The sequence below is a fragment of the Salvelinus namaycush genome, chromosome 17 (genome assembly GCF_016432855.1).
Source record: "Salvelinus namaycush isolate Seneca chromosome 17, SaNama_1.0, whole genome shotgun sequence".
Lineage (NCBI taxonomy): Eukaryota > Metazoa > Chordata > Actinopteri > Salmoniformes > Salmonidae > Salvelinus > Salvelinus namaycush.
The window spans coordinates 11,954,325-11,968,854 of record NC_052323.1 but is presented as its reverse complement, the minus strand read 5'-3'; the positions used below and the strand labels follow the sequence as shown (position 1 = coordinate 11,968,854).

The 14,530-nt window shown below is 41.4% G+C and overlaps 1 protein-coding gene across 1 annotated transcript in view; it reads left to right on the top strand.

Annotated features, from left to right (window-relative positions):
• Positions 1-14,530, top strand: part of LOC120061899 (testican-1-like) — a 97,187-nt gene that overhangs the window by 43,291 nt on the left and 39,366 nt on the right. The window lies entirely within an intron of this gene.

Sequence of the window (14,530 nt, the reverse complement as noted above, 5' to 3'; positions counted from 1 at the left end):
GAACACCCTCTCTACAATATAGGAGTAGAACCTCTTTACACTATAGAACTAGAACTTATCCTCTCTACACTATAGTACTAGAACCTATCCTCTCTACACTATCGAACTAGAACTTATCCTCTCTACACTGTAGGAGTAGAACCTATCCACTCTACACTATATGACTAGAACCTATCCTCTCTACACTATAGGACTAGAACCTATCCTCTCTACACAATAGGACTAGAACCTATCCTCTCTAAAACTATAGGACTGGAATCTATCCTCTCTACACAACATTACTAGAACCTATCCTCTCGACACAATATTACTAGGACCTATCCTCTCTACACTATAGGACTAGAACCTATCCTCTCTACACAATAGGACTAGAACATATCCTCTCTAAAACAATAGGACGAGAACCTATCCTCTCTAAAACTATAGGACTAGAACATATCCTCTCTACACAACATTACTAGAACCTATCCTCTCTACACAAAAGGACTAGAACCTATCCACTCTACACTATAGGACTAGAACCTATCCACTCTACACTATAGGACTAGAACCTATCCACTCTACACTATAGGAACGTAGTAACCTATCCTCTGCTACACTATAAGGACTATTAACCTAAGCTCTCTTAAACTATAGGACTGAACCAATTCCTACCTACACTATAGGACTACACCTATCCTCTGTACACTATAAGGAACTAGAATCTATCCACTCTGCACTATAAATAGTAACCTATCCTTTCTACACTGTAGGACTTAGAACGCACCCACTCTTACACATAGGGCTAGAACCTATCCTCTCTACACAATATTACTAGAACCATCCTCCCTACAACTATTGGACTAGAACCCTATCTCTAGACTATAGGACTAGAACCTATCCACTTACAACTATCGTACTAGAAACCTATCCCTATACACTATAGGACGAGAACGTATCCTTCTACACTACTAGGACTGGTACCGTATCCTCTCTACAAAATAGGACTAGAACCTATTCCTCTCTACACTAAGGACTAGAAACCTTTCCACTCTACACGATAGGACACTAAACATCTACTCTACACTATAGGGCTAGAACATCCTCTCTACTACATATCGGACTAGAACCTTATCCACTCTACACTATGGACTTAGAACCCCTTTCATACACTATAGAACTGAGAAAATCCTCTCGTAGAATATAGGACTAGAACCTTTTTACACATATAGAAAACTAGTAACTATCCTCTCTACCTATAGGACTAGAACCTTACCTCTCTACACTATATGGTACTAGAACTTATCCTCTCTACACTAATGGCGTAAGAAAACCTATCCTCTCATACACTATAGGGACTAGAACCTATCAACTCTACATATAGGACTGAGAACCTCTTACACTTATAGAACTAGAACTTATCGTCTCTACCACATAGGACTAGAACCTATCGCACTCTTACCTATAGACTAGAACGTATCCCCTCTACACAATAGGACGACAACACTATACTTTCTACACTGTCGGACGAGAACCTCTCCTCTCTACAAATAGGACAGACCTATCCACTCTACACTATAGTGAGCTATAACCTATCCTCTCGTACCTATCAGTACTTAGAACTTATCTCTCTCTACCTATTAGGACAGAACCTATCCTCTCTTACACTATAGGCTAGAAACCTATCCTCTCTACACTATCTGACTATTGCTAGAACCTATTCACTCTAACATATAGGACTAGAACCTCTTTACACTATAGAACTAGAACGTATCCTCTCTCACTATAGGACTAAGAACCTATCTTACACTATTAGACTAGAAACTTATCCTCACTTACTATAGGACTAGAACCTATCTTCCTCTACACTATAGGACAGAACTTATCTGCCTCTACACTATAGGAGTAGAACCTATCCACTCTACACTATAGGACTAGAACCTATCCTCTCTACACTATCGGACTAGAACCTATCCACTCTACACTATAGGACTAGAACCTCTTTACACTATCGGACTCGAACCTATCCACTCTACACTATAGGACTAGAACCTCTTTACACTATAGAACTAGAACTTATCATCTCTACACTATAGGACTAGAACCTATCCTCTCTAAAAATATAGAACTAGAACTTATCCTCTCTACACTATAGGACTAGAACCTCCTTACACTATAGAACTAGAACTTATCCTCTCTACACTATAGGACTAGAACCTGTCCTCTCTACACTATAGGACTAGAAGCTATTCTCTCTAAATCTATAGGACTAGAACCTCCTTACACTTTAGAACTAGAACTTATCCACTCTACACTATAGGGCTAGAACATATCCTCTCTACACATTATTACTAGTTCCTATACACTCTACACTATAGGACTAGAACCTCTTTTACCTATAGAACTAGAACTTACCTCTCTACACTATAAGACTGGTACCTATTCCTCTCTACGCTATATGACTAGAACCTAGCCTCTCGTACACTATAGGACTAGAAACCTATCCTCTATACACATAGGGGCTAGAAACCTATCCGCTCTACACTATAGGACTAGACCTATCCACTCTACACTAAAGGCCTAGAACCTATCCTTCTACACTATAAGGACTACGAACCTAGCTATCTTAAAGTATAGGACTAGGAACCTATCCACTCTACACTATAGGTGATTATCACACTATAGACTGAACCTATCCTCTTACACTAAGGATGTACCATATCTCTCTACATCATAGGACTAGAACCTATTTTTCCCCTCTCTACACTACTAGGGACTAGAACTATACCTATGGATGACCTCTCCTATCTACACTATAGGCTGAACCTATCCTCTCTACATTATAGGACTAGAACCTATCCACTCTATAACTATAAGGACGAGAACCTACACTCTCTACCTATAGACTAGAAAACTATCACTCTACACTGTAGGACTATAACCTATCCTCTCTACACTATATGGCTAGAACCTATCCTCTCTACACTATCGGACTAGAACCTATCCACTCTACACTATAGGACTAGAACCTCTTTACACTATAGAACTAGAACTTATCATCTCTACACTATAGGACTAGAACCTATCCTCTCTAAAAATATAGAACAGAACCTATCCACTCTACACATAGGACTAAGAACCTATCCTCTCTACACTATAGGGCTAGAACCTATCCTCTCTACACTATCGGACTAGAACCTATCCACTCTACACTATAGGACTAGAACCTCTTTACACTATAGAACTAGAACACCCTCTCTACAATATAGGATTAGAACCTCTTTACACTATAGAACTAGAACTTATCATCTCTACACTATAGGAGTAGAACCTATCCACTCTACACTATAGGACTAGAACTTATCCTCTCTACACTATAGGAGTAGAACCCTAGCACTCTCACTATAGGCTATGAACCTTCCTCTTACAATAGGACTAGAACCTATCATCTCTACACATAGGCTAGATAACCTATCCTCTCTAAACTATAGGACTGGATCTATCCTCTCTACACAACATTACTAGAACCTATACCTCTCGCACATATACTACTAGGACCTATCTTCCCTCTACACTATAGGACTAGACCTATCCTCTCTAACAAGTAGGACTAAACCCTATCCTCCTAAACAATAGGACGAGAAACATATTCCTCCTCTAAAATATATGGACTAGCAAATCCTCTCTACAAACATTCTAAGAACCTTCCTCTTACACAAAAGGACTAGAAACCTATCCACTCTACACTAGGACTAGAAACCATCCACTCTTACCTATACGGAGTAGAACCTACTCTCTACACTATGACTAGAACCTATCACTCTACATATAGGACTAGAACCTCTTTACACTATAGAACTAGAACTTCATCGTCTGCTACACATAGGACTAGAACCTATCCTTTCCTGACACTGTATGAACTAGAAAAAAGCCTAACCTCTCTACAAATAAGGACTATAGACCTATCCTCTCTACACTATAGGACTAGAACCTATCCTCTCTACATTATCGGACTAGAACCTATCCACTCTATACTATAGGACTAGAACCTACACTCTCTACACTATAGGACTAGAACCTATCCACTCTATACTGTAGGACTATAACCTATCCTCTCTACACCATATGGCTAGAACCTATCCTCTCTACACTATCGGACTAGAACCTATCCACTCTACACTATAGGACTAGAACCTCTTTACACTATAGAACTAGAACATATCTCTCTACACTATAGGACGTAGAACCTCTATCCTCATCAATAAAAATATAGACACTAGAACCTATCCACTCTACACATATAGGGACTAGACACCTATCCATACCTACACTATAGGACTAGAACCTATCCTCTCTACACTATAGGACTAGAATCTATCCACTCTGCACTATAGAACTAGAACCTATCCTTTCTACACTGTAGGACTAGAACGCACCCACTCTACACTATAGGGCTAGAACCTATCCTCTCTACACAATATTACTAGAACCTATCCTCCCTACACTATTGGACTAGAACCTATCCTCTCTAGACTATAGGACTAGAACCTATCCACTCTACACTACAGAACTAGAACCTATCCTCTCTACACTATAGGACTAGAACGTATCTCTCTACCTATAGACTGGTAACATCCTCGTCATACAAAATATGGACTAGAAAACTATCCTCTCTACACTATAGACTAGAACCTTTCACTCTACACTATAGGATTAACACCTATCCTCCTACACTATAGGGCTAGAACCTATCCTCTCTACACTATCGGGACTAGAACCTTCCACTCTACACATAGGACTAAACCCTTTAACACTATAGAAACTAGAACATCCTCTCTACCAACATATAGGACTAAACCTTTTAAATATGAACTAGAACTTATCCTCTCTCACATAGGACTAGAACCTATCTCTCTACACTATGGACTAGTACTTATCCTCTCTACCACTAATAGGAGTAGAACCTATCCTCTCTACTATAGACTAGAACCTAATCACTCTACACTATAGGAACTAGAACTCTCTTACACTATAGAACTGAACTTATACGTCGTACACATGAGGACTAGAACCTATCCTTTCTACACTGTAGGACAGAACCCTAATCTCTCTACCAAAATAGAACTAGAACCTATCCTTCTACACTATCGGGACTAGAACTATCCTCCTCTACATTATCGGACTAGAACCTATCTACTCTATACTATAGGACTAGGAACTATACCTCTTCGACACTATAGGACAGGAACCTTCCTCTCTACACAATAGGGACTAAACCTATCCTGCTCTAAAAACATAGACTAGAACCTATCCTCTCTAAAACTATAAGACTCGGAGAACAATCCTCTCTACCCACAACATACTAGAACCATACCTCTCTACACAATAAGGACTAGAACCTATCCACTCTACACATAACTGGACATAGAACCTTATCCACTCTACACTATAGGATAGAACCTATCCCTCTACACTATAGACTATAACCTTCCCTCTTACACTAAAGACTAGAACCTAAGCTCTGTACACTATAGACTAGGATCTATCCACTCTACACTATAGGACTAGAATCATCAACTCTGCCACATAGAACTAGAACTATCATGTCTACACTGTAGGACAGAACGCACCCACTCTACACTATAGGGTCTAGAACCTATCCTCTTCTACATCAATATTACTCGAACCGTATCCTCCCATAACTATGGACTAAACCTATCCTCTCTAGACTATAGGACTTAGAACCTATCCACTCTACAACTATCGGACTAGAAACCTATCCTCTCCTACACTATAGGACTAGAACGTATCCTCTCTACACTAAGGACTGGTACCTATCCTCTCTACAAATAGGAACTAGACCTATCCTCTCTACACTATAGGACTAGAACCTTTCCACTCTAAACACTTAGATTAGAACCTATCCTCTCTACACTATAGGGCTAGAACCTATCCTCTCTACACTATCGGACTAGAACCTATCCACTCTACACTATAGGACTAGAACCCCTTTACACTATAGAACTAGAACATCCTCTCTACAATATAGGACTAGAACCTTTTTACACTATAGAACTAGAACTTATCCTCTCTACACTATAGGACTAGAACCTATCCTCTCTACACTATGGGACTAGAACTTATCCTCTCTACACTATAGGAGTAGAACCTATCCTCTCTACATTATAGGACTAGAACCTAATCACTCTACACTATAGGACTGGAACCTCTTTACACTATAGAACTAGAACTTATCGTCTCTACACTATTAGGACTAAGAACCTATGCTTTACACTGTAGGAACTGAACCTAACCTCTCTACAAAATAGGCTAAAACCTAGCCTCTCTAAAACTTATGGACTAGAACATATCTCTCTACCGACAACATTACTAGAACCTATCCTCTCACCAATAGACTAGAACTTCCACTCTACTGTAGACTAGAAGATCCACTCTACACTAAAGGACTAGAACCTATCCACTCTGCACTATAGAACTACAACCTATACTTTCTACACTGTAGGACTAGAACCTATCCTCTCTACACAATAGGACTACAACCTATACTTTCTACACTGTAGGACTAGAACCTATCCTCTCTACACAATAGGACTAGAACCTATCCACTCTACACTATAGGGCTATAACCTATCCTCTCTACACTATCAGACTAGAACTTATCCTCTCTACACTATAGGATTAGAACCTATCCTCTCTACACTATAGGGCTAGAACCTATCCTCTCTACACTATCTGACTAGAACCTATCCACTCTACACTATAGGACTAGAACCTCTTTACACTATAGAACTAGAACTTATCCTCTCTACACTATAGGACTAGAACTTATTTACACTATAGAACTAGAACTTATCCTCTCTACACTATAGGACTAGAACCTATCTTCTCTACACTATAGGACTAGAACTTATCCTCTCTACACTATAGGAGTAGAACCTATCCACTCTACACTATAGGACTAGAACCTATCCTCTCTACACTATCGGACTAGAACCTATCCACTCTACACTATAGGACTAGAACCTCTTTACACTATAGAACTAGAATTTATCGTCTCTACACTATAGGACTAGAACCTCTTTACACTATAGAACAAGAACGTATCCTCTCTACACTATAGGACTAGAACCTATCCTCTCTAAAACTATAGAACTAGAACTTATCCTCTCTACACTATAGGACTAGAACCTCTTTACACTATAGAACTAGAACTTATCCTCTTTACACTATAGGACTAGAACCTGTCCTCTATACACTATAGGACTAGAACCTATCCTCTCTAAAACTATAGGACTAGAACGTATCCACTCTACACTAAAGGACTAGAACCTATCCACTCTGCACTATAGAACTAGAACCTATCCTCTCAACACAATATTACTAGAACCTATCCTCCCAACACTATCGGACTAGAACCAATCCTCTCTACTCTGTAGGACTAGAACCTATCCTCTCTACACTATAGGGCTAGAACCTATCCTCTCTACACTATCGGTCTAGAACCTATCCACTCTACACTGTAGGACTAGAACCTCTTTACACTATAGAACTAGAACTTATCCTCTCTACACTATAGAACTGGTACCTATCCTCTCTACACTATAGGACTAGAACCTATCCTCTCTACACTATAGGACTAGAACCTATCCTCTCTATACAATAGGACTAGAACGTATCCACTCTACACTATAGGACTAGAACCTATCCTCTCTACACAATATGACTAGAACCTATCCACTCTACACTATAGGACTAGAACCTATCCTCTCTACACTATAGGACTAGAACCTACCCACTCTACACTATAGGACTAGAACCTCTTTACACTATAGAACTACCTTTTATCCTCTCTACTCTATTGGACTAGAACCTGTCCTCTACACTATCGGACTAGAACCTATCCTCTCTACACTATAGGACTAGAACCTATCCTCTACACAATAGTACTTGAACCTATCCTCTCTACGCTGTTGGTCTAGAACCTTTCCTCTTTACACTATCAGACTAGAACCTCTTTACACTATATAACATGAACCTATCCTCTCTACACTATAGGACTAAAACCTATCCTTTCTACACTACAGAACTTAAACCTATCCTCTCTACACTATAGGACTAGACCCCTACATCTCTACACTATAGGACTGGAACCTATCCTGTCTACACTGTAGGGCCATTCTCTGACATACAAGAGGTCTAACTTGTTAGGTTATGCTCTTCCTGTGCCTCAAATAAAGCCAAATAGACATAACATTTTGTAACTACCCTTTATCGCATAGCCTCTATCTGTTTACTATGGTATAGCATATGAGTTCTTATATCTGGGTTGAAAGTTGACTTAAAAATGCTGCCATGCACCTCATGTATAGCCAGCCATTTGTGTTCTTATAGGTTGTGTCTGATCCCAGCTCCACCTGTGATGTCGCTTGCAACTGCAGGCCAATGAGCTGCCTTCCGCGCCACCGACCTGAATTACATTTGTCTCTCTTTTCATTTGTTTTATTTTCCTCTTTTTCACTCCCTTCCTTGCTCGTGATTTATTTGTTTTCCAGTACAAGATGGAGGAGACAGGGAGAGAGTTAGGGAGGGATGGAGAGGGGAGTGAGTGGGGAGGGAGGGAGGAGGGAGGGAGGGAGGGAGGGAGGGAGGGAGGGAGGGAGGGAGGGAGGGGAGGAACAGATGTGTTTACAGGTGGCAGCCACAGCAACAGAATGTGGAGATTAAATCTCACAGAGGAGATATGGAGAGAGGGAGGGGTTTTCACGGACGAGACATAGAGAAATAGGAAAATAACATAGAGATGGAAGGGGTTGGGTTGAGAGAGGGAGAGGGAAAAAGAAAGAGGACAAATCTCTGTTCTACGTCTATTCAGAATGAGATCCCATGATGTCCCATTGATTTATCGTATGTACAGTAGTCAAAATGTTGGACACACCTACTCATTCCAGGGATTTTCTTTATTTTGACTATTTTCTACATTGTATAATAATGGTGAAGACATCAAAACTATGAAATAACACATATGAAAACATGTAGTAGCCAAAAAAGTGTTAAACAAATCAAAATATATTTTATATTTGAGATTCTTCAAAGTAGCCACCCTTTGCCTTGATGACAGCTTTGCACACTCTTGGCATTCTCTCAACCAGCTTCATGAGGTAGTCACCTGGAATGCATTTCAATTAACAGGTGTGCCTTGTTAAAAGGTAATTTGTGGAATTTATTTTCTTCTTAATGTGTTTGAGCCAATCATTGTGTTGTGACAAGGTAGGGGTGGTATACAGAAGATAGCCCTATTTGGTTAATTTACCAAGTCCATATTATGGCAAGAACAGCTCAAATAAGCAAAGAGAAACAACAGTCCATCATTACTTTAAGAAGTGAAGGTCAGTCAATCCAGAAAATGTCAAGAACTTTGAAAGTTTCTTCAAGTGCAGTCGCAAAACTCATCAAGCGCTATGATGAAACTGGCTCTCCTGAGGACCGCCACAGGAAAGGAAGACTACTGCAGAGGAAACGTTCATTAGAGTTACCAGCCTCAGACATTGCAGCCCGAATGTATTTTATTTTTTTTAAATGTAACCTTTCTTTAACTAGGCAAGTCAGTTAAGAACAAATTCTTATTTACAATGATGGCCTACCCCGGCCAAACCCGGACGACGCTGGGCCAATTGTGCACCACCCTATGGGACGCCCAATCACAGTCGGATGTGATTCGGGGGCTGTAGTGACGCCTCTTTAGACCGCTGCTCCACCCGGGAGCCCCTGAATAAATGAATCAGGCTTGAATTGTTGCAAAGAAACCACTACTACAGGACACAAATAATAAGAAGAGACTTGTTTGGGCCAAGAAACTTGAGCAATGGACATTAGACGGGTGGAAATCTGTCCTTTGGTTTGATGGGTCCAAATTTGCTTATTCTACAAGGTAGAAAATAGTAAAAATGAAGAAAAACCCTTGATTGAGTAGGTGTGTCCAAACTTTTGACTGGTGCTGTATGTCTTTGGCCCGAGAGTATGTGTTTGTGTTTTTGTGTGTAATCTCTGTTGTGATGTCAGAGAGGATTTAGTGGAGGTATTTCCTTTGTGTATGAAAACAAGACAAAGTGCGAAGATACATAAAGCAGGATTCTATGTAGTGATAATACACCCTCCCCCTCCTTCCATCCCCTCTCTCCCTCCCTCCCACTCCCCTCCCTCTCTCCCTCCGTCCGTGCCTCCCTCCTCCTCACCCTGCCTGCCTGTCTGCCTGTCAGCCTGCCTGTCAGCCTGTCTGTCTGCCTGCCTGCCTGACTCCCTCCCTCCCTTCCTAATATATCACAGTTCGACATCTTAGCAGAATGTTTAAATCTGCAGTCAAAAATTGTTATTTCACCTGAAGGGAAATGTTTTAGACTGGTTAAACGCTTTGAGACCTGACGTCCCCCTGACATCTGTGGGGCTTTCTGATCCAGTTGAGGGGGCACAAAAAGAGTAGACTGAAGCATTTAGGAGTGCATTTGGCCTGTTTGATTTGTCTCCTGTGTGTGTGTCTCTGTGGGTTGAGAGCGGCTGAGTGATCGACCCCACTGTTCTGAGTCACTGCTGACAAAAGGACCTGCGGAGCGGGCGGCCGCGTCGTGCCTGTCTGAAATGATTACGGTGACGGTGAGACAGGGAGGGGGTCCTTCTGGGTCCTCATTCTACCCAAACCTCACTGTCAAGATGACTGTGGGAGAAGGAGAGGTGACAAAGGAGCACTCAGAACAATCAGAGAGGGAGGGGGAGAGAAAGAAAGAAAGACAGACAGAAAGAAAGTATGAAAGAAAGATGCAGAGAATATGAGAGGTGAGTAAGTAAAGTAGGTGGAAGAGAGAGAACAAGGCAGAGAGAGAGAGCGCAAGAGAGAGACAGAGAGACATACAGAGAGAGAGAGAGACAGAGATTTCACTTTTGTATATTATCTACCTCACTTGCTTTGGCAATGTTAACATATGTTTCCCATGCCAATAAAGCCCCTTGAATTGAATTGAATTGAATTGAATTGAGAGAGACAGAGAGGGAGAACACAATTAGACCCAACCAAATCATGAGAAAATATAAAGATAATTACTTGACACATTGGAAAAAATTTACAAAAAAACAGAGAAAACGAGAATGCTATTTGGTCCTAAACAAAGAGTACACAGTGGCAGAATACCTTACCATTGTGACTGACCCAAAATGAAGGACATCTTTGACTATGTACAGACTCAGTGAGCACAGCCTTGCTATTGAGAAAGACCGCCGAAGGCAGGCCTGGCTCTCAAGAGAAGACAGGTTATGTGCACACTGACCACAAAATGAGGTGGAAACTGAGCTGCACTTCCTAACCTCCTACCAATTGTATGACCATATTAGAGACACATATTTCCTTCAGATTACACAAATCCACAAAGAATTTGAAAACAAATCCAATTTTGATAAATACCACAGTGTGCAATCACTTTATTGTTTATTTCCCTTTTGTTTATCCATTTCACTTGCTTTGGCAATGTACACATACGTATGTTTCCCATGCCAATAAAGCCCCTTGAATTGAATTGAATAGAGAGAGAGAGAGAGCGACAGAGACAGAGAGAGAGAGAGAGAGAGAGACAGAGAGAGACAGGGAGAGAGAGACATAGAGAGACAGGGAGAGAGAGACAGAGAGAGAGACAGAGAGAGAGAGAGAGAGAGAGAGAGAGAGAGAGAGAGGGGGAGGGACGGACGGACGGAGAGAGAGAGAGACAGGGAGAGAGAGACAGGGAGAGACAGACAGGGAGAGACAGAGAGAGCGACAGGGAGAGAGAGACAGGGAGAGAGAGACAGGGAGAGAGAGACAGAGAGAGACAGAGAGAGAGAGAGAGAGAGAGAGAGAGAGAGAGAGAGGGGGAGGGACGGACGGACGGACGGAGAGAGAGAGAGACAGGGAGAGACAGACAGGGAGAGACAGAGAGAGCGACAGGGAGCGAGAGACAGGGAGAGAGAGACAGGGAGAGAGAGACAGAGAGAGACAGACAGAGAGAGACAGGGAGAGAGAGAGACCGAGAGAGAGACAGACAGAGAGAGACAGGGAGAGATAGAGAGTGGGATCTGTATTGGAACAGGTGTGAGTGACAGGTTGTCGTTCAAAAGGAGGTGGTGGATGGGGTCAGAGTGGACAAACTGGACACCCATCCCTGCCACCTGATCCTGGGTTAGAGTCTGGCCACCGTGTCCCTGACTAACCTGGCTGTAGACAGACTGTCATAGTCTGTGATTTCATGGTCCATTGTCTTGGTGATTACCTGGCGCTCCTCAGAGGAACTCAGTCCCAGACAAAGCTTTTACACAGAGAGCAATCTTCGCTGTTCCCTGCTTCAAAAACCTGGAAGATGGAAGGTGTGTGTGTGTGTGTGTGTGTGTGTGTGTGTGTGTGTGTGTGTGTGTGGTGTGGTGTGTGTGTGTGTGTTGTGTGTGTGTGTGTGTGTGTGTGTGTGTGTGTATGGGAGGGAGGGATCCAGCTGGAATGCAGCAGATGGAGGAGATACACAAAGGTAGAGTCAATAAAACTGACTCCTAAACACACACACCTCACAAACACACAATGGCACAGTCTCACACATAACTTGAAACACACAAACACACACACACACTTTTTCTTCAGAGATGATTGCTTGGGACAATGCCTTAGATTAGCTTCAGATTTTTATTGAAAAACAGTTTTCAAAGCGCTGGCCGAACAATTGACATTGACGGCCAGCTACTGTGGAAGTCATGTCATTTCACCAAGACATTGTTTCATGGTTCACTGAATCACAGCCACACATAGCACTTTAATAATGTTTACATCACTTTAATAATGTTTACGTCACTTTAATAATGTTTACATCACTTTAATAATGTTTACGTCACTTTAATAATGTTTACGTCACTTTAATAATGTTTACGTCACTTTAATAATGTTACGTCACTTTAATATGTTACATCTTAATAATGTTTACATCACTTTAATAATGTTTACGTCACTTTAATAATGTTTACGTCACTTTAATAATGTTTACGTCACTTTAATAATGTTTACATATTTTGCATTACTCATCTCATACAGTATGTATATACTGTATTATATCCTATTCTACTGTATCTACGTCTATGCCCCTCTGACATTGCTCTCCCAATATTTATATATTCTTAATTCTATTCCTTTACTTTAGATTTGTGTGTATTGTTGTGAAATTGTTAGATATTACTGTTAGATATTACTACACGGTTAGAGCTAGAAACACAAGCATTTCGCTACACCCGCAATAACACGTGTATGTGACAAATACAATTTGATGTGACACCCTTAGTGGACGTTGTGTCGAAGCCCATCACGATTCATAGCTGAGTTGACTCTCCTTTCCTCTACCACCTAATGTAATGTTTTATCGCTAGTTTTTGTCCCTGGTTTGAGTTGAGTCCCTAGTCAGGTGATGTTCGGTCTCTTTAGATGTGTTTTTCTTGCTACGTCATTCAGAGTTTTTGTCTGTGTGTTACTGTAATATCAAGTGCCTCACTGGACAGCGCTATCAGGGAGACTGTAGAGTTCTCACTCACACACAGACATAACATTTAGACACACATCAGCTGTGTGATATATTGTACAATGAAGGAACACGCCAGCACACACCTGATAACGCTCTACAGTATATATCCACCACACACACAACACACACACACACACACACACACACACACACACACCACACACACACACAACACACACACACACACACACACACACACACACACACACACACACACACTGTGTCTGATTCTCTCTCTGGACACACACACCAACACACACACACACACACACACACACACACACACACACACACACACACACACACACACACACACACACACACACACAGAGCTGATATTGTCTGTCCCTGTGGAGGTGCGGTGAATGGATGGAATTATATTCTCTATCTTTTCATTCTTTATCTGACTGTAACTGTATTATAGGGTTCCAGCAAAAACATCCCTTCCAACCAAAATCCACTGCTTGAATTTTAGATAAAAATGATCTGATCCCAGAAAAAATTTACAGACTTACAAAGAGGGAAAGATGTAGGAGGGCTATCTCTACCAAACTTTAAATTGTAATTCCAGGCACTAGCATGTCGCCCCATCCTCAATTGGTTTAGACATGATTCTTCCGCCCCCTGACTGAATATGGTGAGATATGGTGTCTCCTATTGCCCTAGAAGATGTGCCACTGGTGCCACTGCACACCCAAGTTTGTTATTAGCTCTGGTCCATGGTGTTACGGATACAAGCTCTGGTCCAGGGCGTTGAGCCAACGTTCGGACGTTCAAACTTCCTCCATATTAGCCACTCCTCTGTAGGCAACTAGCTAGTATATAATTATGTCATTTAGTGAAGTAGGAATGATAGGCCTACTACTTATATCCTAAACACATTATATTGCATGTCATTTCATGATGCTAAGCGCTTCAAGCCAAGCCTCCATGTCCACCCCTCACTCGTTCGCTACCCA